Source organism: Rhea pennata, chromosome 12 (assembly GCF_028389875.1).
Source record: "Rhea pennata isolate bPtePen1 chromosome 12, bPtePen1.pri, whole genome shotgun sequence".
Classification (NCBI taxonomy): domain Eukaryota; kingdom Metazoa; phylum Chordata; class Aves; order Rheiformes; family Rheidae; genus Rhea; species Rhea pennata.
In genome coordinates this window covers 22,382,577-22,409,619 of record NC_084674.1, presented here as the reverse complement: position 1 = coordinate 22,409,619, position 27,043 = coordinate 22,382,577, and the positions used below count along the sequence as shown (strand labels likewise).

General features: G+C 45.1%; 1 protein-coding gene across 3 annotated transcripts in view; it reads right to left on the bottom strand.

The window, feature by feature from the left end:
- PRKCD (protein kinase C delta) overlaps nt 1-25,075 on the bottom strand; it is a 56,137-nt gene extending 31,062 nt beyond the window's left edge. For 2 of the 3 annotated variants that reach the window (XM_062585525.1, XM_062585527.1), the window contains exon 1: nt 24,990-25,075. The gene's annotated coding sequence lies outside the window, so the exon portion shown is untranslated. Of the gene's footprint in view, nt 1-18,568; nt 18,589-24,989 lie in introns of those variants that run through there. The other variant, XM_062585526.1, reaches the window with a different exon arrangement.
- Between the last annotated feature and the right edge of the window lie 1,968 nt (nt 25,076-27,043).

The following is a 27,043-nucleotide window of genomic DNA, read 5'->3' as shown; positions in this document are numbered from 1 at the left end:
AATAGTACTTGTAGAGCAGTTCATAGGGTCCTTTAAGCTTAGCTCAAAAAGAAGCACAGCGACCACTTACTTCTACCCACTCTGTATTTTCTTCCAGACACTTCTGCTCTTGCTGGTTGAGGACAAGACCAGAAACGGAAAGGATGATGTAACAACTCATTATTTCTGTTGCAATAGCCCAGACAAAATCCATCAAGATGTAATTCAAGAAAGGAGAGATGGTTCTTCCTTTCATCCTGCTCTCCTACCCGTTTCTTGCTTGGCCGGAAGCAATTCAGAGAATTTCCATCTTGGGGGAACCAACTGCTGAAAAGCTTCAGCAGAAGACAGTCGGCAAGCGAGTCAAAAAGATCTAAAGTTGACTTGCTTGTGATTTCCGAAAGCACAAGCTGATACCAGCTAAGCAGCAACCGCAACAACACGGGAAAGTTAATACAATGTTAACGAAGCTCCAGGTGAGCAAACAGTTCATTAAGAATAAATCACATTCTGAAATAAGAGGATCTCCAGACACATCTGGGAGGCCAACCATGCTCTCTAGGCACGCATGGCTTAAGGCTAATTAGGAACCGTCTTTTCTTGGTGGGAAAGGAGAGCAAGTTGACGGGGGTTTGGCAGCTACGAAGCAGAGCCCCCTGCACGGGAGGGGGGAATCATACCGGGGAAAGGCACGAAGCTACACTCCTTCCGTGCCTTAACGCGCTCTGGATCCGAGCGACCCGCCAGGCTGGGGCCGCGTCCCTCAGCAGGGCGAACTCATCTCGCACTTCCTCTCCAGGGTTCAAGGAGTCCGTCACCATTTAGCCAACGCAACTAAACTGCAAAACTACACCAAGTTTATCATGTGAACGCAGGTTCTCCAAAGAAAGCATCTAGCTCTGCAAGAGGGTTTACTGGCTTTTGTGGAAATAGCCAGTAAACTCCGGGAAAGCTGAGCAGAATCCATTATTTTGTACAGTATTCCTGTTTATCACCAGAGCAGAAAAGCAATCTCATGTTCAGTGCTGCTGTCCTCTCAAGTATGGTAATTTGCAAAAAAAAAAAAAAAAAAAAAGCTATTAGCTCACTGTCTACATACATAATTAGGTATCTTCATCTTCATATCATACAGCCTCCAGGCTCCCGCTCCAGCGATTTCTGAAGAACTTGCATTTTGTTCCTGCCTCACTCCTGCAAAAAGCCTCAGAACTATGCTATTCAAAAAGAAAAAAAAACAGCACTGGCAAGTAATAAAGGTATTATGATTAAAAATATTATGCGGGGGCTTTTAAGCCTAATTCTCTTCCATCGGTTATTCAAAATACTACAGAAAGTAAAAATAAGCAGGTCTGCAGTGTATTCTCGTATCCTGCCCCTCTCTGTAGTGAGATAACATTTGAGATGTCTCAGTTTTAATAACTCCTCAGTTCTTCCACGGCAAACGGTCCCTTGCCAGCTGCCCACTTGCACCTACCCAGCTCCAGCCAAACTCTCACAACCCAATACACATCTCCCCTTTTCTCTTCAAAACACTGGGCATTTTCTACTTTTCATCGAAGAAAAAAAGTCCATCTTTCTCCTTCACACAGAAACAGCCAAATACCATAGACAGAGCACATCAATTACCTTTAAAAAGCAGTGGAAATTTGTCTTATTTCATATACCAAGTTAACATTTCTGTATGAGAAATAAAGCAGCAAAGAAATAGGAAGAGAGCATTCAAAGGATTAAAAAAAAGCCTTCTAAAATGTTCCAATTAGAGAACAATTTTACTTTTCACTAAAATAAAAAAACCCAGTAGATCGTGCAGTGTAAGTGCCTCTTGCAGAGTACATGCCAGAAACTTATGCTACCGCCAACCCTATGATCTAACCCTCCAAGTATCTGGAAAGCTACAATATTCATTAGCTGCCAGAACTGTATCATCATTCACACGCGCTGGAAGGCTCCTGCTCAGATAACCTCGGCAGACGAAACCCGTACTCACCGCTCGGGTGCGTGCTCGGCAGCAAGGCTTTTAAAGCAAAAGGACGCAGGATTTGGGAACCAAAATTGCGTTCCCTAGCCGGGTACTGAGCTGCAGGAACAGATCCAGCCCCCCCTTCTCATTGCATTTGGTATTACCGGGGGGGGGGGGTTGCTTTGGGGGTTTCTAGGGGAAATGAACATTTAAATCTCTGCAGTAGCCCCATCACTCCCAGCCAAAACATAGTCACAAAGTTCAGAAGAAACGGACACAGCTCGTTAACAGCAAGTTCAATTAAAGCATAGAGAGAAGTTAGAGATCTGCTTTGTTTAAAGGGGGCACTGAGTTCACAGAGCAGTTTGTAAGATAAATTCAGGGTGAGGCACACTACTTCATACTGTTTTCAATTCTTTGCTCTTTCATCTACCAGAGAAGTTAACAGTAGCCCCTTATTTTTGACCTTTTCTTGAATTCTGCAGTTTAAACATACAAACCCCACTCTGGTGGCAGAGATGCTGCTTTTACTTAAATACTCTGATATGTCTGCTAGTCGCCACATTAAATGATCTCCCACTAAATAAATAAAATGCATCATTTTAATACCCTTAATGGGAAGAAAATCCTTGACTATTGACATATCTGGGGCAGAACATAATAAATAAGGAAGAAAAAAAAAGCTAAAGAAAAAAATCCTGGCACTTCAGATGAGCCAGAACCTTGGTTGAAAAAATAACTGTTGCAATACATGCTCAACTATTCTGGGTTTTGAGAGAGTAAGAAATCTTGAGGCCTGAGTGCTGTTAAAAATTCCCTCTGGCCACTTTCTGGAAGTGTTGTTCCTACTACTGGAAAGCCAAAGACCCAAGCTTTTGGAGAGTGGGCGCCAAGCAAATTATCAGATGCTATGGTCTTCTGTAACTTCTTCCAGCTCACGCTCCAGTGCTTACTCTGTTCAAAACTGGGAAATCATTTAAAAATAAGGGTTTTCCATCTGCAAACTGAACATCTATTTGTACAGACATGCACATACATATTTACGTATGCACACACACAGAAAAATATTAAACACTGCATACCCAAGAACTTCACTTAGCAGCACTGCAAGCCAGGATCTGCCTTGTTACTTTATCGGGTTCCTGCACTAAGGTACAGAAAAAGACAACACAAACTTCAGTGTTTGTACAAAAACTGCTTGCAGAAAGGAAAGACATGCAACTCACTTGCAAGAGCATCTGCAAATTATCCAGAAAACTGAACACAAACACTTCAACCGCAGTTCTGCTCCCATGTCCCAATTAGTCCTCAGAAGCAACAAGAGTATTTAATGGTTTTGCTACAGACAAGCTTTCCCAGCTCATTACGTCCTATCATTTCATCCTTCACTGAATGGATAAATGAATTAAAAGCCTGGTTACTTTCCAAGAAACTTCGAAGTATTTCCGTCTTTTTGCTGTAAACACGATAAGTGTTCCTCCGTGGTAATTCTGACAGGCATCTTTCACACTTCTTACCAAATCACAGACAGGTACTGCCTGCTGCATCACGTCTAGGAAGCGTACCACTAAGATGTGCCACTTTTGTTAGATCTTTAAGTTAAAAGGGATGAGGTATGGTTGCTCCTGACCCAGAAAAGGCTCCCGAGGAAAAACCAAACAGCTGCCAACCAGGATGCAGCTAAGCCAACAGGCTGCATCCCTCCGTCCAGCCGAGCGCTAGAGCCCAGGAGGGTGCAAGGAAAAATGAAGTTTGTGTTTTCTGTGCTTTTCACTTTCAGAACTTGGACAACAAAGTGTCTAGTGCCAGCACCCCGCTTCCCGGTCACGTTGCGCTCTGCCTTTTCAACGGCTTTCGCTGGTTATGTAAGGATTTTTCACCTCTTTGCTTGTGCCATCCATAGTTAAAACACTGAAGGCTTAAACACATTTGTTCTCTTGCATCTCAGCTCAGACTCATCCATTTGGGGAAAAAAGAAAATCCTTTTATGCCAGTTTTGTTTATGAGCATCCCTCAGGAGCATCCCCTCGCCCGCCCCATCACGCATACAACGCTCTTCCCAAACTCTGCAGTGCAGTCGTACCCTACACGGGACAGGCAGGGTAACGGGAAGAAAGCAAGTCTGCGAAGCGCATGGGAATCAAATCGGTCCCAGTGCTCCCGTCTTAATTGTATCCCAGTTATTCTGCAACAAAGTAAAGATCCTTTGCTCAGCTCTGTGCAGGGAAGGACTGTGGCGCCAGGCAGCACAGTTGGAAACTGTTTCGGCGTGGTGTAATTTGAGCAGGCCCAAGCTCGGTGGTCTGCCCAGTTCTGCCGCTTCTCCCTCTTCCCTCTACACGCGCATTTCGCTCTGCTCCGACTGCCGTGATCCCTTCTCTCCTCGGAGGCTTCTCCCGCTGCTCGCAAGAGGCCACAGCATCAGCACAACCCACCCCCAAAGGCTCCCGGCCGCCAGACGGTTGGCAGCGCCCAGCGGTCCCCGGGCCACAGACGCCGGCTTTGCCACCGGGGCTGGAGGTTTGCTTGCACTAGGCCGCTTCAAGAGCGTAAATACCGTTTTACTACTGCTTTTCCATGTTAGCAGTTACTCTGGTGCCGACAGACAGGGAACCGGGCCGGGGAGGCAACTCACGCTGCTCGAAGGGGGTGAGCGGACGCCTGCAACCCACCGCCCGCGCAAGGCCGGCCCACGTCAGGAACGCTTCGGAAACCTCCCACACTGAGTGCACACAAATAAAACCAAAACAAGAACAAAACTTTGCTCCAGTAACACCAAACTCTGTGGGAAAGAACAGCAGAAAGCTGCATCTGGCAGCTTTGCGTGCACAGCCCCACTCCGCGGCTGTGGGAACGCTCAAAAGAGAAATATTTCCCCCGACCTGCAACACAGCGAGGCTGACAAGTGTATGTGCGCGTGCTGCAAAAAGCTGCAATGACAACAGCATTTTTGCATGATATTTATGCTCGCATAACATCTCCTTGTCCAAGATCGTTTTCTAAATAGAGCACTAGTACTTAAAAGTTGCCTTGGCTGTTCTAAAACTAAACTCTAAAAATAAAGATATGAAACATTTCTGACAAAAAAAATACTGGAATTATAAAAAAAAAAACAGAGCTTAAAACTCATTTGATGAAACATGAGGGTGGAAAAAAACCTCACAAGATTCTCTGGTTGCTATAGTTGCCCCACGCTTATCTAAGACATGTACAGACAAATATTGGTTATTGGTAAGACATGCAAAGGTATTACACATGCACAAGGATCAGATATGCTGAGGAAGGAGGCTCACTTCATAATTACCTGCCCACACTAACATTTTGCTCTACTGAAGGACTAGTGTTTTAACATTTTAAAAAGCTGGAATAAAACATAAGAACATTAAGACACTCTTGATATTCAACATCTATTCATTGAGATTATTTTGAATTTTTGAACGTGTTCAACTACCAAGCGTATGCAAACACGCAAAGCTCCCTGGACAAAAGGGAAAACTGAACATCTGTATCTACTTGTGTAAGTGAAAGAGTATTATTGATGGAAATACTGTACTTCATACATGCTTGTATCTGTTCAGTAGTTTATGCAAATATTTGCCTGACTTTGTTAGTATTTTTGGTTTATAGTGGGGTAGAAGAAAAATTGCAAACACCTGCATCTGTCCTACCCTTCATTCTAGGGCAAAAGGACACACAGGAAATAGAGCAACAGTTCTTCAAGAAAGAAGCAGGACAAGACGATGACTAGAGATTCTTCCCCGTCATTGCAAATAGCCTTAATGCATTTCTCCAGAAATTGCACTCACTTACAGCAGGAAAAAGATAGACAGAAAGCACCTAACTAGCATGAATACACCGAAAGGAACTGAAAATGGCTCCTTAAAAGAGAAGAAAAAATCCAGCCATGTTCTTAAAGGCCACATTAAGACTGCGTTAATCATACAACATATGTATATTGACCTTTCAAAATACATAACAGATTAACTAGAAGGATCAGTGCCAAGTAGATAAACATAATTAGGCCTCTATAAATCGGGTCATTAAGGGTTGCAAGAGTTCAAATCCTTAGTTATTCCAGACTTCGTTAGAGTTTCCCAAGTAGTAGATAGCACATGTACACAGTACTGTTCTCCAGCAACGATGCGCAGTTCAGGTGCTGCCTGAGAAATGGATCCTTTACCTTTAAAAGCAAATTTGAGAAGTCCCAGAGTTTTATTCTGAGTCTTTGTTCAAAAGAAGGGAAATAAAAACATTTGAAGTCTCAATCTTGCACTGCTGCAGAATAAAACTGCAGCTCTGGAGAGTCAAATGCTCAGTTCTAGGGTAGAAATGTTTCTGCAGTCACTGTTTTGTATCTTCCAACACCCTGTTGAAAGCTTAGGACAAGCAAGTACAACAAAGCTGTTGCCTATAAAAAAAAAAAATACCGTTTTAGTTTCATTTTTCTTCTTAACAAATGTTTGGGGGCTCCTGGCAAAATACACCTTCCACATGCTAGGCAGCCATCAGCTATACCACTCTCCCTACAGCCTCAGGAAAGCGTTCCCATTCCCAACACACTAACATGAAAAGAGCAGTTGGACCAGGGAGGCAGGAACTTTTTCATTTTCTTTAAACCCGCTTCCAGGGACAGGAATCGTCATTTACAACAATGAAGATACTCCTGGAAAACGGTGAGGTTCTCCAAGTACCATGCAGTAGCAAGGTAGGAGATGCAGTCACATTTCCTCTCCCCTTAAATCCTCAACAGATCTAAACAAGAAATCTTCTTTAGGATCAAGGATCTAGAAGAAATAGTCAAGGTCAACACAACGCTTTTGGAGAGACGCCAGAAGGGCCAGTCGCAAGTTCCCAACCCCTCGCCACAACCAGCTACTGGATCCACATTCAGAATCCTCCATCCCGTTTCCCACGGAAAGCGGAACCGACAGTCTTTCAGCAATTTTGGGAAGCACCATTACACAGACAGGTTAATGAATCTGCTCCCGCGATCGGAGAGGAGGAGCAGCAGCAGTCCTCTGGGGGATTAGTCACTCTTGGGGAAACTCCCGTCTTCTGGGAGCGAGTCCTTGCTCACGAGCCAGGGATCGCGAGTGCTGACTACGCACAGCTTACAGTGGTGGGGACAGGTAACCACCAGCTAGATGTACTTATTAAAAGGCAAAAAAGCTCCCCTTTTTCAGATCTGAAACGAAAGCAGCAAACTTTGAGCTAAGAATGAGTTGAGAACAACCGCTTGAATTTCCAAGCAGCATCTCAAGCAGGCTGGAGAATGTCTACTCACTTTTGAGCTACACAGTTATAAAATTATAAACAAGAATAATCCATAGACTTGTTCTGCAAAAGCTGTTCCTTTCAAGGGCCATGGAACAAGTTTGCTCCATATGACCTGAAAACCAGGAGCAGTTTTACAATTATGGCAAAAAATAAACATTCTTCTATCAAGTAAATAGCTCTTAGGCCATTTAGAGCTCAATATGCCAATTCCATACCCTCAGGATTACTTAAAACTCCATAGCAGCCAACACAAATACTAAGAATTACTGTAATGTTATTTTTAAGATGGTATCATACTGAATGCACATGCTGTGCCCTCTTCAATACCTCTCAGATTTTAATAGCAAGTCCATGAAAAGCACTTTGCAACGCTATTGCTGGGAACTACTGAGCCTCCGTATGTTTCCCAGGAAGGATCATGAAAAATGTCCTATGAAGCCTAGAGGAACTGAAATGAGCAGTACGCAGGCTTGGTGGGTGGCTGGATGCTGGAACCAAAAAAGAACATTTTTCTGAGTATCCGAGAAGCACATAATCGTAACTGCATGTTATTTTTGGATGCCAAGAATACACACCAGGCTTGATGTAGATGTTAAAAGCACCTTAACTGACAAGTCTAATTTATACCACGCACAGTGTTAGGTAAAACCTATTTCCTCTATAAAGCTGCTGTCCCTCAGAATTCCCAGCTTCTTCTACCAGCACCTTCACAATAAATAATCCTAAGTAAAAATAGCTAAATCTAATAACTGATGGAGTATGGAAGCACCAAGTGAAAAAGAGAACTTTAGATTTTAAGTATATTTAAAAAGTTATTTTCCTGTCATCACACTTCATAGAGCCCTACCATTTCTTGGCTTAACCAGTCCATTTTGCAACACAGAGGCAAATATTCCTGATTAAGCAAGCCAGCGGAGTATATGGGAAGCAGCAGTGTATTAGGAAAACATAACAAAGACCACCATCACGAGTGGACTAATATGACACTGGAAACATTTACCTTATAATTCCTCATTCCAAGACCTAGGCCACAAAGTAGTCTGGAAAACAGAAATCCTTGTGCTACAACTCAGCAATCAAACACTCAACAACTTATGGGCACAAACAGCTCATGTGTAAGTGATTTGACCTTAAGATACCGCTAATTTCCTTTCTCCTGCTCCTCAGAGGTGGCGACATCCCTTTCAGGGTGCAGTCCATGGGCCACCATTAGCAGCTTCCCCACAGCCTCCTGAGGACATATAGGCCCTCTTAGAAGGAGGTGTATGCCAAAACAGACATCTGATCTGCTATAGCAGCAGCAGAGCAACAGAAGGTGAGGACAGCTACTGCAATCCCATACACCTTGTAATCAGGCCAGCTCCGCAGTGCTCTAACGCAGGCACCAAAACCATGCCAACGCGAGCACCCCTAGCAGCCTGCTGTCCCGGGCAACTACCAACAGTGCCGCCCTCAGGCCCAACGGTTACAGAAATAGAAGGTACGTTGTCTGTTTTCTTCTTCATCTTTGTCCAAAGGCACGAGTGGGGAAGTTCAGCTTTACCCATCATCGCTCACCTTTCTGGCTGCGTAGCGACGTTCATTGGATCCCATCCATCCCAGCCTTACTGTCCAGGTCTTCTCTCCAGCTCCACAACCTTCATCTGTTGCTTCCAGAAGCTCTTCTAGGTAGCAAAGAACCAAACCAACAGATCCCTTTTGCTGCAGACCAAAGACTCCTAGAAAAGACTTGACATGTCTGGAGCTTGAAGTTGATTCAACAGACTTCAGCTGACCTTAGCTTTATGCTGAATGCATTTTATATGTAACCCACAAGGACTAGATTTTTTTAAATAAAAGATTCAAAGATTCACAGCATTCCCATGGAGAAGTGTGACATTTGCTAAGGCAAAAGCAGGATTCTGTTTTTTGGGGCTCGACATTTTGATGTCTCACAATGAAAACCATTTCTGGAAAAAAATATTAGAATCAAAAATTCAGTAACATTCAGAGTTTTGTTGAGAACGTCAGGAGCATCATGGGCAGAGCTAAAACCATTCCAGTTACTTCTGTAGTCACCTGGTCATGCAAGAGTCTGGCATGGACAAGCTAATTTCAGCAGCAGCTCCTTCAGCTGTTCATTTTCTTCCATAAATACTCCATTTCAAGATATTGCTTTTTTTGCACCTTCGAGGTGTAGCAGCAAGAGGATATGCTTTTTTTTTCTTCCAGAAAAAGCAACACCAGGTATTACATGATTTTTGAAACTTCCTCTTGGTGCTGATCATTACTTGAGCTATGACACTTCATTAGATGAATCACTGGCTCATTTCCAAATGATAGTTCCTCTTCTGCCAGGAAGCAGAAGGATGGTGCTTTCTGAGAAAGCGCTGAGCAACGTTTCTGGTAGCTAACTGACACTTGACTGTGCCTGTTTCACAAGTGTTACTTGACTACCACGTAATATTTCAGCGTGGCACCAAACAGATAGAAATCTACGTGAATATACACAATTTAACTACACAAGCCTTTGGTTCTTTCAGGCTGCTTCTCTCCCTTCAAAAAAAAAAAAAAAGATACATTACTGAATGATGAGAGAGTAAAAACTTATTACAGCGCAGGAGTTTAATAGAGCATTCACATGTTCTGAACGCTGCTACATCACTACAAATTAAAACTTCTCCTGCCCCACTAATTAATTCAGAACAGCAGTAAGAGCCTACGACTGCTCAAATACTATAGGTAGGACTGCTAGCAAACTCCAAACTTGCTAAGCGCCTCTGATCAGTAGATTTGTTTTCAGTTACCTACAACTACGTCTGATTTTAATCATCCCATTGACATTTCAGACTGGCATTTTGCCTCAAGGGGACAGGGGTGTTTTTAAAGTTTCTTGTCCCCAATAATCTCAGCCGCTTCTGAGGACAGGACCAAGAAATTTTCTGAGACATGCTCTGCAGAGACAAATATAGGTAAAAACAAAATAGAAGACTAGGTATCAAAATAGGAAAAGATTCTCATCTCTAAAACAGTTGCCCACCTTTAAGGTGAGGATAATTCTCTCTCTTAATGACACTGCAAAACTTCATTTACTTGAAAATTCCTAGTTCCAAAACCTAGGCCACCAAGTAATCTGGAAGAAAAAAAAAATCCTAAGGATCCTCATGATTTTTTTTATTTGAAAAAAAAATCTCATCCTTATGGGTTACATGTAAAGATGTGTTCAGCATAAAGGATCTTCATAAAAATCTAACTCACAATAATCACAAGCATGACAGAAAGGACAAGGAAATAACTCACTCCCTCTCAAAGCAGTTTCAACAGAAAAAAATAAAGCTAAGACAGAGTTCCTACAAAATTAAAGGACCAAACCAAAAAAACCCCGTCCAGCTAGCACCAGCCTTCACGCACCGAGGAAGGAAGCCAGCACATAAGAGACTGCACCACTAACGCATTCAGAGGCTGGCCCAATGGTAGTTATTAATCCTCATTTGGGCATTTCCCAGCATTTCCTGGGCTCCTTTCTCTATGGAGCAGTGGGAGAGGTAAGCGGTACACGTACGGTGTCCGGAATCAGACTGGTTCGGCCCAGGGCGTCCTTCCTACTTGCCCCAAAATAGCAGGGTCCGCTTCTATCGCGGGACGGATGGACGATTTCCAACACACTGCGCTCCTTGATCCCAGTGACTTTGTTGGGCAATTATTTTCCTTTACGCGTGGAAATCTGGAGGCTTGCCACCTCAAATAGCTGCATAACAAATGAAGCTGTCTGCCTGCCAAGAGCACTTGCCCGTCATACCTGTCCTTCCTCGCCGGCAAGGATTTCGTTCGGTCTTCTCTAAGCCTTGGGTAGAGCTACACGTAGGCAACACGGAAGCAGTTGCATCATCGTCAGCTTATCTTTGCTTTTTCCTTGAACGCCTACAACTTTTAGACCCTGGCCATAAGTTTAAGTCGCAGTGAGCCCTTTAGGTGCAAGGAAACACCAGCTGACAACCCGGTGAAACTGAGAAGAATCCACACAAACGAGGCCCATCGCTTCAAAGCTTTTCCAGATGAACTGGGCACAGCCAAAGGCGGCACCGGAATGGGAGCAGCAGTCAAACTGGCCCGCATCCCTCGAGCACTCGCACCAAGGTCGAGACCAATCATTTCCAACGCTACATGTGTTTCTTGTCCGAGCGACATGAGCTTCTCGCAACTGCTATAGTTTTATTGTGCCAAATAATCCAGACTAAAGAATAATTGGAGTAAGAACAACAAGTAGGAGGGTGGACAAAATAGGAACCTTTACGATTCAGACATGACAGCATCAGGAATCCTTTGATCAGCCACAGAAAAAGAGCCACTTCTGAGGCAGAAAGCAAAACGATTAAAACACTGCCTTAGATCACGACATCAGGAACGTATTAGAGGAACCGGCCAAGACACAAGCCAGGATGCAGAGACAACGGCGTCATATTTTTGCTGTTTTATCAATGTGATCTGCAGCACACAAGATTGAATGAAACCCAAGAACCTGCACAAGGGGTTTGGAAGTGCTGTTCCTAACTGCAAACTGCAAAGCAAACCTCATGGATATAAACCAAACACTACGTGCAGCACCGCTGCCCTGGGAGATCTATCCCTAGGCATTTACTGTAATGATAGATATTATTTAAGAAACTGATATTTTAATAGCATCTTCATTCTTGTAACCATGAATGGGGAACGAATATTAAACATGCATCTTTCAACTCAGTGCAAAATTGCTGATTCTTCTTCATGGCGTCACTGTGCTCCATAAAGCTTGGGTTCCCCAGCGTGAAACGAATTCCTGCTCAGCATGCCCTAGGCATTAGCTCAGAAGGGTGGCAGAGAAGAGTTAGGAGGCAGCCATAGATATTAGATACCCTCACAAAAGAAAGTATGTTGTGGCTATGCTTGCACTACTCTAACAGAGACCTTTTTCTATTCGATTACGACAAAAGTTACGTTATGCCCTGAGGACGGTCAGGGATTTGAATGTTTCTGCAGGCACTAAAAAAAAAATACCCATAAAACAAACAACAAAAAAAGGTTCAAAGTGCACAGCAAAGTTTCAGCTATCAAACTCTAGAGTCATAACAAGGGCTTTATCACCTGAAAAGCCGTAACTGGTTGCTATTGTAGAGTGTTTCTGTGAACGAGAGATAAACGAGAATATGTTAAAGGTCCAAAACATACCAGCTGAATAAAACCCAATCTGCTACATTTCTGCTGACATTCTGCTCCTTGAGCTTTATTAGTAAAGGCCTATCGAGTCTGGCCAGTTTTTCCTTCAGCAGGAAAACCTCAGCCCTAGGCATCAATGGCAAGAAGGGACAAAGAACATATCCAAGACCCTCTTCAAGCACAGAAAAGTCCAGCTACGAAGGACCAGCTCAAGCTGGGGTGTTAAGGGAATGCACTCCTTTATTTGTGCCTCCTTACACTTCGCAGTTCTTTCCATTTATTTCAACAAATAAGTTTCAGTTGTGACCAATGCAAAATAAGGAACCTTATTCACTTGCGGAATTGTTCAGTCGCAATACAGTTGTTCAGAATTTTACTCTATGCATCCGTATCTGTTGGCTTTACAAAACATCCTGAAAAGGGGAAAAAAGCCCTCGATATATCGGCAGCTTCAGCACACTGGCTCACTGCGATACCTCCGATGCTATTAGCACTTGAACACACACCAATTGCCAGGTTATTGCAAAACTTGAGCAATTAAGTTGCTCTTTTGAAGGGATTCCTGCAAACAAACTAATTATCGTGACACATGCTAGAAACATCCGATTCCAAAGAGGACGGACTCTACAACAGCACAGCACAGAGGCGGTTCAGAATAAGAAAACCCAGAAACAACCCCAAACAAAAATTTTAAATAGACAACCCCCCCATCTCCATGGTTTTTTTACATTACCAGAAATTTCATCCGGGGCAAAGGATAACATTTTACATCAGGTTTGTTTTCCAGAGTTTTATCATCCATTCCTGAATAAATTAGATACTAAAATTAAAGGCAAATCTTCAAAGACTGTAAACCTGGATTTTCTCCAGTTAAGACACCAGTGCACCCAGCAGTTCCTATATAGCAAATCAGAAATACAGCAAGATGATAGAACTAATGAGTGATCTCAAATTCATTAAATTGCAGTATGCTGCTTCCTGCTAGTATTTCCATTGGAACTGGTTATTTGTTTAACTAATAGACTCTGGAAATCTTAAGTTTCTTAGGATCACAACGTGTGCAGGAGAGCAATAAACCACGTGCACAGTGTGTGCCTGTATCATATACCCAGGCTGTATTACCATCAGTCTCAAGAAGGGAGAGAAAAGAAAAAAAAAAGCCAAAGTAATCCAATAAGTTTCTTAAAATCAGTTTTTGGCTGTTTGCTATTTAGGTATCCTATGAATCACAGAAACCAAAGATCAAGTAAGAGAGAGAGATGGGCAACAGGAAGACAAAGCTGTTTTGAGTTTCTTGATTTAAGATTTCAGTGCAAATCTTTGCATGAGAAGTCATTTAAGACAGAGGTACTGAAATAACGTTCTGGAGCTGGCTTGTCAGCAAAGCATAGGAATAAAAGCCATAGTACAAGAAAACAGCACACAGGAACAAAAAAAGGGAAAATGAAGAGTTTTAAACAATTCTGTGAAATAGTATCTATCGAGATTCGTGTGTACATGTCATCTGAAAAATCAGATTTCCATAAAATTGGAGAGTCCAGAGGTCTGCAGACTAATCTCATTAAAAATCACATCAAAATTCTATTTTACTCTTCTTAGATCTCTTTTTGCTCCTTAATCTTAAGAGCAAAGGTTTCTCTTCTTTTGACATACAACCCTTATCAGGCACAAGGCTACTGGTCAAAGCAATTGCAACAGAAGGAACAAAAAACATTATCGCTTCATCAAGAGGGAAAACCCACGGAAACCAGACGGGCTGTCTGGCTACAGCCAGGGAAGAGTCATCCTGAGAGCAGAGACGCTCGCAGCACACAGTGTGAGCGTGAGAGTTTAAATCACATCCAGCCCATATATATATATATATATATATATATATATATATATATATATATATGCACACACACACCCCCATACTGAGATCTTACAGAGCACATCTACACTATCAGAAAAACAGGTTTAACCTTTTTCAATGTGTTTTACTCAAATATTGTTGAAAGACTGCTGAACTCAAGTCCAACTACTCAAGTTTTACCCAGCTCTTTCCTGGTACGCTGGCCTACATGGTACCTGAGCACGGGCAGGCAAGCCAAAGCGTAACAGCAGCAGATAAATTTGGTTGTTTTTGCAACAGAAAATGGCTTTAAGGCAAAGCATTAGTACAGAGGTTTCTGGCTTTTTGTTGGGCTACGAAGTAAAATAGCCTTTTGCTTAGCCTATTGGGTTACTTCTAGCACTATTAGTACCAGCTGTTACTAGCAGGATAAAATTCATCTGTGACCTTCTCTCAGGCCCCCGATCTCCCATCCGTGCTGCTGCCCGCCCCTTACGCTGCTGCAAGGCCGGGGAAGCAACGGCCCGGCCACATCCCCGCTACCGGTCCAGCCCTTTCTGCTGACCTGTGAAGAACGCAATGTTTTCATTTGCACAGTAGGAACACACAACCAAACTGTTTAAGAACTGTTTCAAGGCCAGAGCTTACATATTTTTCAGTAGTTAACAGCACCTGAAAACACACAGCCTGCCCGGGCTCCTAATGTCGCGCTCCAGAACACCAGTTCGGGGTGACTTGGACAACTTCAATACATAAATGATTTGGGAGCCAGCTTAGAAACGCTTTTATCTGCTCTCCAAGCCAGTTAGCCTCTAGATCCTAGGACACGCACAAAAGGAACGGAAGCAACGAGCCTACTCCCTCATACACTGCTTGTGAGGGATATAATTACTGACTTGTGGCAGTTCTTGTCACCCAGGTATAAAAGCGAACATTTTAACCACTGGCATATTTATGTCATCTGCATCTGATGTCACGTTTCACCCGACATTTGCAAGGATGACAATTCCACTGTTTGAGCTCCCGGGAAGATGCACCTATGGACACACAGTGCAGAGGATCTTACGCTTTAGTCTGCCCCCTGCACCTCCCGCTACCCAACCCAGGTTGCTAACGCACGTGACCAGGGTGCTAACTCTATACCGCAAGGGGACATCCAGGAAGGACTAATATGATACACCACGACAGATGAAGCCTGCTGAAGAGACCACGCTAACAGCCCACCACAACCTCAAACACGCAATTCTTTGCTCTGCAAACAACTTGTGACTCCAGCTGGGGCTCTGCCAGCCACACGCCAGGGACTGCCCACAACCCCGTGTTCTTCTCCCGCGCTCCAAAGGCCGAGGCTTCTCCTCGTCGATGCCTAGAACTTGCCTTCCAGCTTTTCAGTATATAGAATGAGCATTCAGAAATTGTGAAAGGAGAAATGCTGCTGAGTTGGGAGCAAAGACTTGCGAGCTTAACCAACCACAAGCTCAGGTAAATACGAAGGTGATGTGAAGTTGCTAGTCTGGCTTGCAGTGGCAGCTCCCAGCAGAAAGCAGCAGTCAGGCTATCAGAGCAGGGCTCCGAGCAACCCCAACCATACGTACCGAGCACCTGGAATCTGCGGGAGGATTAAATAAAAAAGGAAAAAACCTCCCCAAACATCCTTTTCCTGCTTACTCCCCCAATGAGAGAAAACCTCTACCCCAGTTACTGCTCATTTTTTTTCCTCTTACCAGCACACCTGCATGTGTATACAAGATGTGAATTCTTGACTTAAAGTGCAACTGCCAGGAAAAAAGTCTCTTGGGAACTTTATAATACATCATAAAGCAGCAAGAAGTCCTAAAGAATGTGCCAGAAAACCCACAAAGTCTCAAGACTGTTGGTCTTTCCCTGAGATTTTGGCCAAAGTTTACTTCATCCTTGTTCCAGCCCCGTTACAGTACCGTGCACTGCTACTTGCACAGAAATTGCTCAGGTATCCAACAGAGAGAGGCCTCGGTCGCGCAAGGCCAGAGGTGGAAATGATCTAAAGAGGCTTTCCAAAAAGACGACCTTGGCCAGAAGATCCTAAGCGCGCTCTTCATCTTCACGCTACAGCTCCAGTTAAGTACTGTGGACCACAGGAAAAACGACAAAAGCATGGAGAAACAGGCACGTTTTTAAGTTGGGACCACTTTAACTTGTGCTCATTAGGCAGCAAGATGCTACTAGAAACTAAAGGCATCAGAATAAGGACACATTTTCCCATCCTCTGCCTGCCTGGGACACCTACCCACAGCAAACGCTTGATTACTTGAGTCTCGCATCCTTATTTGTGCTTTTAAGATAAAACTCAAATACGGCTTTTCCCTCTGCTGAATTTGGACGCCAATACTATTGCCTCAGCACAGTATCTGGGAACGGTCAAGCGTATAGCCTCGCCTGGAGAGCTCTTAATTCAAACCAGAGCCATATAGCCTCCACGGCTGCCTTTAAGCAAACAAAACACCCTTCTGCGAAGCTCACTCCAACTTTTTTTTTTTTTTTTTTTTTTTAGTATTAGGATCAACTTACTCACTGGAAGGCAGCACCAAGGAAAAGTAGTAAGGAAATAATATTTATGGAAAAGAGACCATCTAGATTTTAAAATCTAGACCAGAAATAACACACAAAGGCCTCCATTTGTTTGCAGATAGCATGAAATCTTTGAGAAAATTAAAAATCAAGAATCTAAGAATTCCATTAATATTCATACACTTATGCTCGTATCAATTTAGAGGCTTTTCCCAAACTTCCATGGAGGTGATATATCTTTTTCTGCTCCCTCTCCCCAAGTAAATGGTTATCTAATAACTGAGTAACTGGCAGGTCACACAAGCTTAGGGAACTGAAAATAAACGACTTTTTTTCCCCCACTGACTGACTTGCGCTAGAGACATCACAGATATTAAAGCAGCTATAAAGCCTTGCAGGAAAAGAGTTATTTTCTATCCGACTGTGCTTCTTCCACAAAACTGAATACATGTTATGTCATGGAAATCTTGTTTTTTTAAAGTTAAAAATACTCTGAAAGTTATTTTAGGTCAACCAAAGAGTACTGCTGATAAGCCAAATCATTTTCTGCATCAAGCAGATGAAGCTCAGATGAAGCAGCAGCCCTGCTGTTAATTCTCCTAATTTATTGTAGGGGGCCAGAAGGGGTAGCAGGATGCCTTCCTGGGTATTTTTCCCCTTAGAGCACTAAAGGGTTTTACCATTTTCATCTGTCAATCAGGCTGAACTCTGCTCTAGCAGGAGCAGCGTTCGGCACCCGCACAGGGAACGGGCCCTTTTACAAGTAGCTATAGTGACTGTTTGCACAAGCTTTTGGGTTTAACTGCATCGGCGCAAGAACTGGCGCCAAGTGGAACGCCACCCATGCTTAGACAAGGCTAAGCTAGGATAAGCTCACTCAATTTGGGCAAGGCAAAGCTGTTGAAACGTATTTTTAATAATTACCTTATCCAATTTAACTAGACATATTTTGGTCTAGAGTCATCAAATACCTCTATAATCTCATTTGGGGGCAGGAAGATGACAGGGATTAATTGGTAAATTAGCCATAATCAAATATTACAGAAGAATGACTGCCAGTTCCTCCCTAGAAAAAGAATTATTCATTTTTTAAAAAAAACTACCATCATTCAATAACTTCGAAAAAAACAGATTTAGTTATTCCTAAATTAAGTCAAATTTTGCTCCTTCATCCAAGCATAATTCTCAGCCTGACTTTTGTTTTCAGCTTTGACGTACATACTTCATCCAAAATTTTTCTTAAATAGATTTAACCTAATTTAATACATGTAGAAATTAATTTTTACATGAAAATATATTTATATTGGCTAAATATGTATTTTACCTATGCTTTACTTATATAGTCACTAAATGCACTGGTGTGTATTTTACTCAAACAGCACTTGGAATCTAGTATGGTATTTTAATAACATATACTTGAAATTCAGCAGCAAGCAAGCTATACACTAACTCCACACAAGAAGTGTGCTTGAAAACACTTCTGAATCCCAATTCAGGGATTCAGGGAAACAGGTATCGTGGTTATAGTGTACACTGAATTTCTAAGAATCATTATTGGACACTTCTTGTCATGATTTGCTTTGTAAAAGAGCATCTTCCCCATTGGACGGCAGCGCTTTCAAAATCCACAGAGGAACCTCTGCCCCCCAAAAACAGGTTCATTTCAACCCAAACAATATTTTTTTGAACATGCCAAGCACCTGGTGACAAAGGTAAGGCAATGCAGTAGGGGCAAGAGCATCCAAAGGAAGGAAAATACACGTGAAAAACAGTGAAAACCGTCAATAAATGCTACTACTTACCATGTTCAAAATCTAAATACAGATCTGAAGCCAAACACGCAACTGCAAAGGGTTAGGTGCTCCTGCTGCAGAGTTTGACAATTAGGTTTACCCGAGGCAAAGCTCTCGGGATGGAAAGACTGGGCTCACAGCTCTTAACCACTACGAGGAGGAAAAAGAGAGAAAAAAAAACAGAACAAAACACAAGATGTAGAGGAAATCGGAACTAAGAGCAGATTTTGGTCACGTGAAGTCCACTCTTTGTCCTTTTCCTCAGCCAGGAGATGCAATCAGTGAAGGGAATCCAGGCTAAAGAGAGACACAAGCCATTAAGTTCTGCCCTCCCTTGGCTTCTCATCCCATTCCCTAAATCCATATCAATATAAACTTCCAAGTAAACAAACATTACTCTTTGCCTCAACTGCCACCCACTGGAAAAGAAAAGCAACATTAATTCCAAATTGCAACATTCAAAATAGGTCAGAAAACCAATCTGGCACGCACCAGTACAGATTACATCAAAGCTCTGATTGCCTTGGAAAACCTAGCAGCACTGCTGGAAATAGAGAATTTGCAAATTAAACTCGGGCAGAAATCAGAGCGCAACAACAAGCAGAAGCTCAACGTCCTCAACCGCCCCAAGCCTGGCCAGCTGGTGCTCGGGTTGCGTTACGAAGGTTTCAGAGACAAGCTGGCATTGGGAGAGCAGGAGCACGACGGGGCTGGTGGCACCCCGTGATGAGCGTGGTGACACGGCCCCAAGTGCTCTGGCTGCACTGCACCAGCTCCATCCCTGCTTTCCTACCCTCATTTGGGGGCTGCTCTCTCAGGACCTAGGACACTGGGGGATGCTGGGGTCTCCTTTGGCAGCTCAGCGGACAGAAGACAGGTTCAAGTGCTGGTGGCTCAGACCAAAGCAATGCTGGACAAACCTTAAGGTGAAAGCTTAGCTCGACTCTAAAGTTACCTGGAACGGTCCACCTGCACACTAAGAGGCTCCTGCCCCCAAAGCACTGCTTCTTAGGGAAGCCAAGATAAGCTCATCAAACAGTAATTACGAGTTCAGCTCCAGTCATCGAGGAACACAAGCAAACGTAACGTGAGAGAGTTCTCATGGTTTCCAGACAGATCTGCTCTGGGTATTTGGCAACAGGCATCCCTGGGCACCGTGGCATTCCTGAGCCCTTCGTAAGAAGGGCCGAGTTCACTGAAGGCAACAGCCCTCGGTCAATGGATATATCGCCAAGCAGCTAAACCTTACCGAGCAACTCAAAGGTCAACACAGACACAGCATTAACGGATCAGCACGCTGGATGTGAAAAAGATGCAATCATTATCATCACACAGCGACTGCACGAAACTGTACTAAAAAAGTGTTTTTTCAAGAAAGAGGTCTTGCAACCTTTGAGAAGACAGATATCACTACTGAAAGTATCAAACCTACCCCTGCACATGGAGATGCTTGTATGACTTGGAGGGTTTCAGATCTTACCGCAGTATTTTTTTTCTTTAATCTGTGAATGGATCAGAGCTCCCCATCAAAAACAAAGATCCTGAGAGTACTCTGCTTGATACAAAGCATAACGCTCTGTGCTGCCTATTGCAGGCAAAAACATTAAATATAATTTTTACAATAAGGAGAAATAAATGGTGCTTTTGCAAGAGCCTTCCAGTAAATTGTTCTGACACACGACTGGCCTCTTCAGCCAGCACAGCACTGAGTTCTCCAGCGCAACAGGCACTACCCAAGTCAGCGGGGTACAAAATATTCCTTGTTTTGGTTACTTAGCTGGGCCAGCAAAACATAAAGTCCACTGCAGGCATTACAAAATGTATCTTGAGAATCTTGAGACAAAAACGTTCAGAGCACTTGTGTCACATTACTGAAATGACAGTCTTTCAAGGTTATTGCCCAATGTCCATCTCCATCTTAATTTTCTCCTGAGAACACAAGTCCAAAGCATGCAGGGGGCCCTACTTGCTACTCTGAACCACACTTCCTAAATTCTTACCAAGTTTTCACACAGATGGTTTTGGGGGAAAGACGGACTGTTCCTTTTAATAAAATTCCTCCCTTGTTCAAGCAATATCCAACCCTTCTTTCTCCTAGAAAGTATAGCTGAGACACACCAAACAGTGTTAGCAATAGCTTATCTAAACCACCTTTGTACCCACAGCCTATTTTCTCAGGAAAAGGCAACCTGCAGAAGCCAAGCTTAACCTTGAGTTTGGCAGCTAGGCATTCTGGATCACCTTGTCAAGTACCTATCTTCAAGCATTTAAATCTAGCTTAAACAAAATCTGGCTAGAAGTTAAGAACTGAACTATCAGAGAGAGAAATCCAATCTCACAACCAGAAACACTTCTTCCCTGAAGCTATGCCTACACTGAACGTGGACACACCAAATGCACTGAAATAAATCAGATGTCATTAGCAGGATGAGGAACAAAACACTACTGACTAAAAACACAGATTTAACATGACCCTTAGGAAAAAAAACAAAAAGAAAAAAACACTGAAAAGCTTAAAATGCACTTCCTCAAGAAACCAGGGTATATGATGAAGAGTAAAACTCAACATACACACAAAAGGGGTTTTCATTTAGCTCCAATAAGTAGGCATTGAGGAAAAAGAGGTTTTCAATAGCTCCAAAGGTAACTGGACACTTAAAGAGTGCTAAAAAAAAACCTCTAAAAACATCATTATAAAACCATCACACAACAAACAACCAGGCTGAATCAACCCAGGCCGAGGCTTTCAGCTCCCAATCAGTAACACGCATGACTTCATAGCTTAGGGATGAGGAACAAACTGGGACAGAAGTTTAGATCTACTGTGTGTGTTTCGAGATACACTGCATTTATTACAGGTGGCCAGGATTAAACCAAGGCCGGGAATATTTAAATCATTTTGGAGACTACAGAGGCCTACTGCAAATCAAAGCTGCTCATTCACATTTCAAAGGTTTTCAGCCACCCAGAAGATGAGAAACACGATACTGTTTTGGACATCTCAGACAACTTCTGGGCCTCCTAGTGAAGCAGAAAGGACTTCTGAGCATCTGCACTTCAAAAAGAGGGGCACCCTTCCTAAGCTGTTTGGGAAGACCTGTTTTAGTTGGGTCTCTGCCACAGATGCACATAACACCCAGCATAATGATATCTTGACCTAGTCCTAGACTCCTTGAAGCGCTCTCACCTCCACTCTTGCCACCAAAGGGGACAAGTGACACTGCCTGGTTACATTTCAACCAGGCAAGACCATATTCTGCCCACAGGTCTAAGGAAAAGTACCAGAAATAACAGGATAGGAATTTATGTTGCATATCGGTTTGTTCTCAAAGGGCAGCACCTCAGAATTCAAAATGATCCTGTTCTGGGGCATAGAGAGAGGTGTTACTTTAAAGAAAATTTATTTTATATACATACATATATGTACACGTATATAAATAATCTGATGTTTGCCTCAAAGGGTAGGAGATAGCAAGCACACATCCTGCCCCCCTCAGAAGTTTGGCCGCCCCAAACGACGCCTCGCGGCACGCCGGGCGAGGAAGCTTCGGGGGAAGCCGAGAGGCCCTTCGGGCGGGACCCGGCATCGACGGTGGAGCAGCGCCCTCAACGCGGGGACAACGGCCGGGTAGAAATCCGGCCACCTTTCTCAGCGGCGAACATCGGTTCTCCGCGAAGTCAGCCAGCCCCCAGGCCCCGCCGGCAAACCCCTTCTCGGCATCTTTTACGCTCGGCCCGGACTCATCTCCAACAGACGCCTCGATCCCTCGCCTACTCCGCTTTCCCTCCCTCCTTCTCACAGCGAGGGAAATACTAACTCCGTACGTTTAACGACGGGGACAGAGGACGAGAGGCACGACGAGGCACACCTGAGCTACCTCTAGGGAACTTAAATACCTCGGTCAGTGAACCCAAAACCGGCAGGCGCCTCCCCGGCGAGAGCCCCCACCGAGGCATTTACACCACGCGGGCTCCGGCTCACGACGCCGCAGCTTCGCCGTAGACGCTACCAGCTGGCCCGAAGCTAGTGCCGACGTACCCACGCGCGCGGGAGCGGAGCGCGGAGCCCGCCGCCGGGCCCCCAAGCCCCTCCGGCGGCAGCGGGCACGGACGGGCAGCGGCAGCCATCCGGCCTCCCAAGCGCTCGGTTTGAGATTAACTCCACTGACTGTACATTTCAGACATGAAAACAGACCCAGAGGCCTGAAAGCGTGCAGTTTTTCCCCCCAGGAAATCAGTTACTTTCATAAAAGATATCACCTTTCCAGGTTTTATGGATATTTCCTTAATCTATACACTCAAATAGCCAAGTTTTCTTTGGAAGATCACTAAAGCTCTTCTTTAAAGGAATACCTATGAAACTTCACAAATTTTCTAGTTTAGAAACAGTTTCTAGTTTAAAAGGAATTCTTTCCTTAGAGGAGATCTTTTCAACTATGCTGTTGGTCAAAAAGTCAAATTTATTATATTGCTATATATGCTACTTCACTTTCCCATTCAGTAATAAATTATAGCCCCGCTCATAATTACGTGCAAAAAAAGAGATGGCTTATGTTTCATGAAACACAAAATGGGAAAAAATAATTTAAAAAAGAAAGAGAATGAGTTACTGTTCAGTTTCTGGTCAACCATCTCACGTGGATTCATCAGACAGAATTATCTTAATGATGTGCTCAATAACTGCACATACACCCTGGCAGTGTAACCGATTATAGGTTTTTATACTTTTACATCAGCCACTGAGTGGCAGCAATTCCCTCACATCCAAATCTGAATTACCAGATTTAGGATGAAACATTGGAAGTATTGCTAACGCTTAGTTCTGTTATGTTTAGCTTTATATAAAGCCATAAAAGCAATGCCTAATAAAACATCTTGTAACGTGTTTCAAATTTAAGATTGCCCTGGTTTCAAGAGTTGTGCATTTTATTCTGAAGATCATACCTCAGCTTCTTCAGAGGTTTACTATATTCTACTTTAGAAAGAGGTAACTCCGCAAATGATAAGTTTTATAATCAAATAACCTAGGTCAAAAAAAAATTGCAAAAAATGCTAGCACTTAATCACTTCTAAAGAGGAGCACAGAGTTGTTGTTTTAATAAGAAAGATTTTTCAGCTTTTAAACGTGACACTCAAAGCAAGGGAATAAAACTTTTCTTAAAAAAAAATAAAATCCTTTAAGCTATGCCCTGCAAAATATTACGTTTGTCGCTTCCCTCAATATTCGCAGGTTCCCACAGTAGCAGAGGTAACAGAAAAATCCATCAGCCAGAAGACTAAACATCAACTCTTAAAAAACCAAAAACAACCATTTTCAGGAACTACATTAAACAGGAAATACTGCATATACACTTTTTAAGATGTTTATGAATTACTGCTTAGCCACTTAGGCAGCACCTCGAGCCCCTCACTCGGACGGCTACGCCACTTTTGTTGGATTACACCCTCCAGGGCGATGGGGACGGCGACGGGCAGCAGGCCGGGCCAGGCGACCCGCTGGCTTCGCAGGGCCAAGACCCGAACGCGGCTGAAAAGCGGCCAGACGACAGGAGCATCCAGCGTCCTGACACGGGACATCTGGAGAGATGTGAAACACTACGCTCTGGGCTTTGCGTTAATCTCTGAAGCGAGGGTAAGACGCAGCAGAAGGGGGGATCGCCCCAAGCCTGTCTTCTCCAGGGCCTCCTCTCTATCCCGAAGCATCACCGCTGCCAAGAGACGGGCCGCGGAGCGGGTTACCCCTGCGTTTAAACCCAGCGCGACAGCCCCCCGCGCAGCCTCCCGCTCCCTGCTCCGCCCCAGCCGCGGGATGCCCACGGGAACGGCGCAGCGGCCCGAAACAAGCGTCCGGGGACCCGCGGGATGCCCCGCTCCACCTCGTGTTTCACACTGCGGAGGGAAGCAGACCCTCCGGCGAGCAAACGAAAGCCGGGGGGGGGGGGGGGTTGTTGTTGTTTTCCAGGGGAGAGGCCGGCCCGGCGTGCCCGCAGGAGCTGCCCGCGCTCCCGGTCCGACCCCGCGGGACGCGGCTCCGCGCCGCGGGACGGCCGGGGCGGGCGAGCTGCGGCACTCCGGCTCCGCGCTTCTGCGAGGCGCCAGCCCCACGCTGCTCTCAGCCGCCCGGATCGCCGCGCCGCAGCCTCGCCTCCCCGTCCCGTCCCCTCCGCCCCCGCGGCGGCCTTTCGCCCACCTCCGCCGCGGAGCTTCCCCGCCGCCGCCGGCTTTCACGCGTGACCGCGGCCCCGCTCCCCACCGCCCCACTCCGGAGCGCGGCGCGGAGGCGCGGCCGGCGGCAGAGCCCCCGCGGCACGGCCCGGCACGGCCCAGCCCGGCCCCGCTGCTCGCCGCGGCGCTTCCTCGTTCAGCCGGAACGAGGAACCGCCGGGCCGGGGAGCGGCCCGCGCCGCGGCAGGTACCGCCGCTCACTCACCCGCTTCCCGCGGAGCTGCCGGCGGCGCGGCGCGGCTGCGGCGGCGCCGAGTTTCGGGCGCTGCCCCGGGAGGGAGCGAGCGAGCAGGCACCGAGGGAAGGAGGCAGGGAGGGAGGCGGGAGGGAGGGCGCAGCGAGCGCCCGCCGCCGCCCGGCCCCGCGCTCCGCCCCCGGGCGCAGCCGCGGCCCCGCGCTCACCTGCCGCCGCGCCCGGCCCCGCGCTCCGCTCCGCACCGCCCCGCGCTCCGCTCCGCCCCGCGCGCGCTCCCTGCGCCCTGGCTGCGGCCGCCGCGGAACTCGGCGCCTTCCCGTCCCGTCCCCCCACGCTGGCCCCGCTCCGCGGAGCCGAGCCGAGGGCGTCCCCGGCGCCTCCCAAAGCGCCCCCGAGACAACCTGAGGGGCTCTGCCCGACGCCGGAGGTGAAAGGCTGTAAATGAAATATATGGAGCGTTTGAAGCAGTTTGTTTAAAAACGAAATCGCCAACACCTGAGCGCTCCTGGAGCTACAGCAACGAGCGCAGCTGGGGGGAAAGCATCCGATGGAGGACTCTCCGGTCCCCCCTCCTTACTCCCGCGAGAATTTAAGCTATGTAGTTCTTCATACAGATACATCTTTTTACATCTGTTGCACTGTGCTTTTTTAACTCAAAAAAAAACAGAAAAAGAAAATCTTGCTTTGGCACTGAATGTCGTCCAATAGACGGTAATGCTGGAAATGCATTGCACAAGGACCCCCATTTAAACCTACGTTCGCTGCTGTAACGCGGAAATCTGAGGCAGTCTGCAAAATGGAACTTTATATGCATGAGCAATTCATGAACGTTGTGCGACAAAAGCAAAACTAAAACTAGTCAGAGAGAGAAAAAGCAGAAACCAACTGCAGCCAAGCAATTTTCCTCATTTCAGTACTTCCAGTGAAGTTCAGCAAAACAGAAAGTGCTTTATAACGTATTTCATTTAATTTCATGTTCGTGGGGTTTTTAATGGCGCGTAAGTGGCCGGAGAGCGCCCATTTTGGTTTGTGACCTTACTGCGTAATGTTGCACCGAGCCACTTGTTAAGTGCTATTGCATTTCAGTTTTTCAGACTATCGCTCGAACACCAGTCTTTCCGCAACAGATAGCCTCTTACGTCTCGGACTGTGAGATGTGCGCCGGGCCGGGACAGATCTGAGCCTCGCGTCTTTGCTCAGTGAGCCGGGGAGCAATTAGGACTTGAATTAGGATTAAGTAAAGATGTAAAAATTTGCTCCATAGGATATAAAATGGAGAATCTTTATGAACTCAGAGGCATGGCTTTAGCATCCGGAGGTGTTCCCAGGTATCGAAACTCTGCTGGCGACTGACGATTTTCTGTAATTTTGCTTTAAATCTCTGCGACCTATATGGTAACGCTTTTACAGTTAGAAACCGCCTTTCATCAGCGCAGGTCTTAGTGCAGCTCCAAAGGCTCTATCAGCACGTTTTACAGGCAGTGGAGTCGAGAAGGGGTGAAAACCGGTTACTGTTGAACAGCATTTAGCAGTGCTCCCTGTCACCTTCCGGGTAAACGGTAAAGCACGCTGGATTTGAATCTTGAGTACTATCCTTTTTACTTTCACATTTCCTTGTCAGGAGAGAAGTGCTGCCTGCTGAGCTGCTAGTGACTCCTGCCAGCTGGATTTTCTCTTGAATTCTCCCATTAAAAATACTTGCTCTGCCTGAGGCTACTCGGTTTGTGGCACGCGGCACGGCGACGTTGAAGGGTGGTACGACTGCAAGCCGTTTGGTGAGCGTACGTTAAGAAGAAAAGTTAGCAACTAAAATTTCTGCAGCAAAATGTAAGTGAAAAATTGATAGTGGAGGGTAAAAACTAGTTCCCTGAAGATTTCGGAGCTAGACTGGTATGAAAAAATTTCCAAAACTGTCTAATCACCTTTTGTGAGTTAAACCACTGTATCTTGCCGGAGTTGGTACACTGAAGAAGGGAACCTGATTTTGATGCTAATGGCAGATAACTGATTTATACAAAGATGCTCATTTATGCAGAAGCATCGCTTCAGAGCAGCAAAGAAGC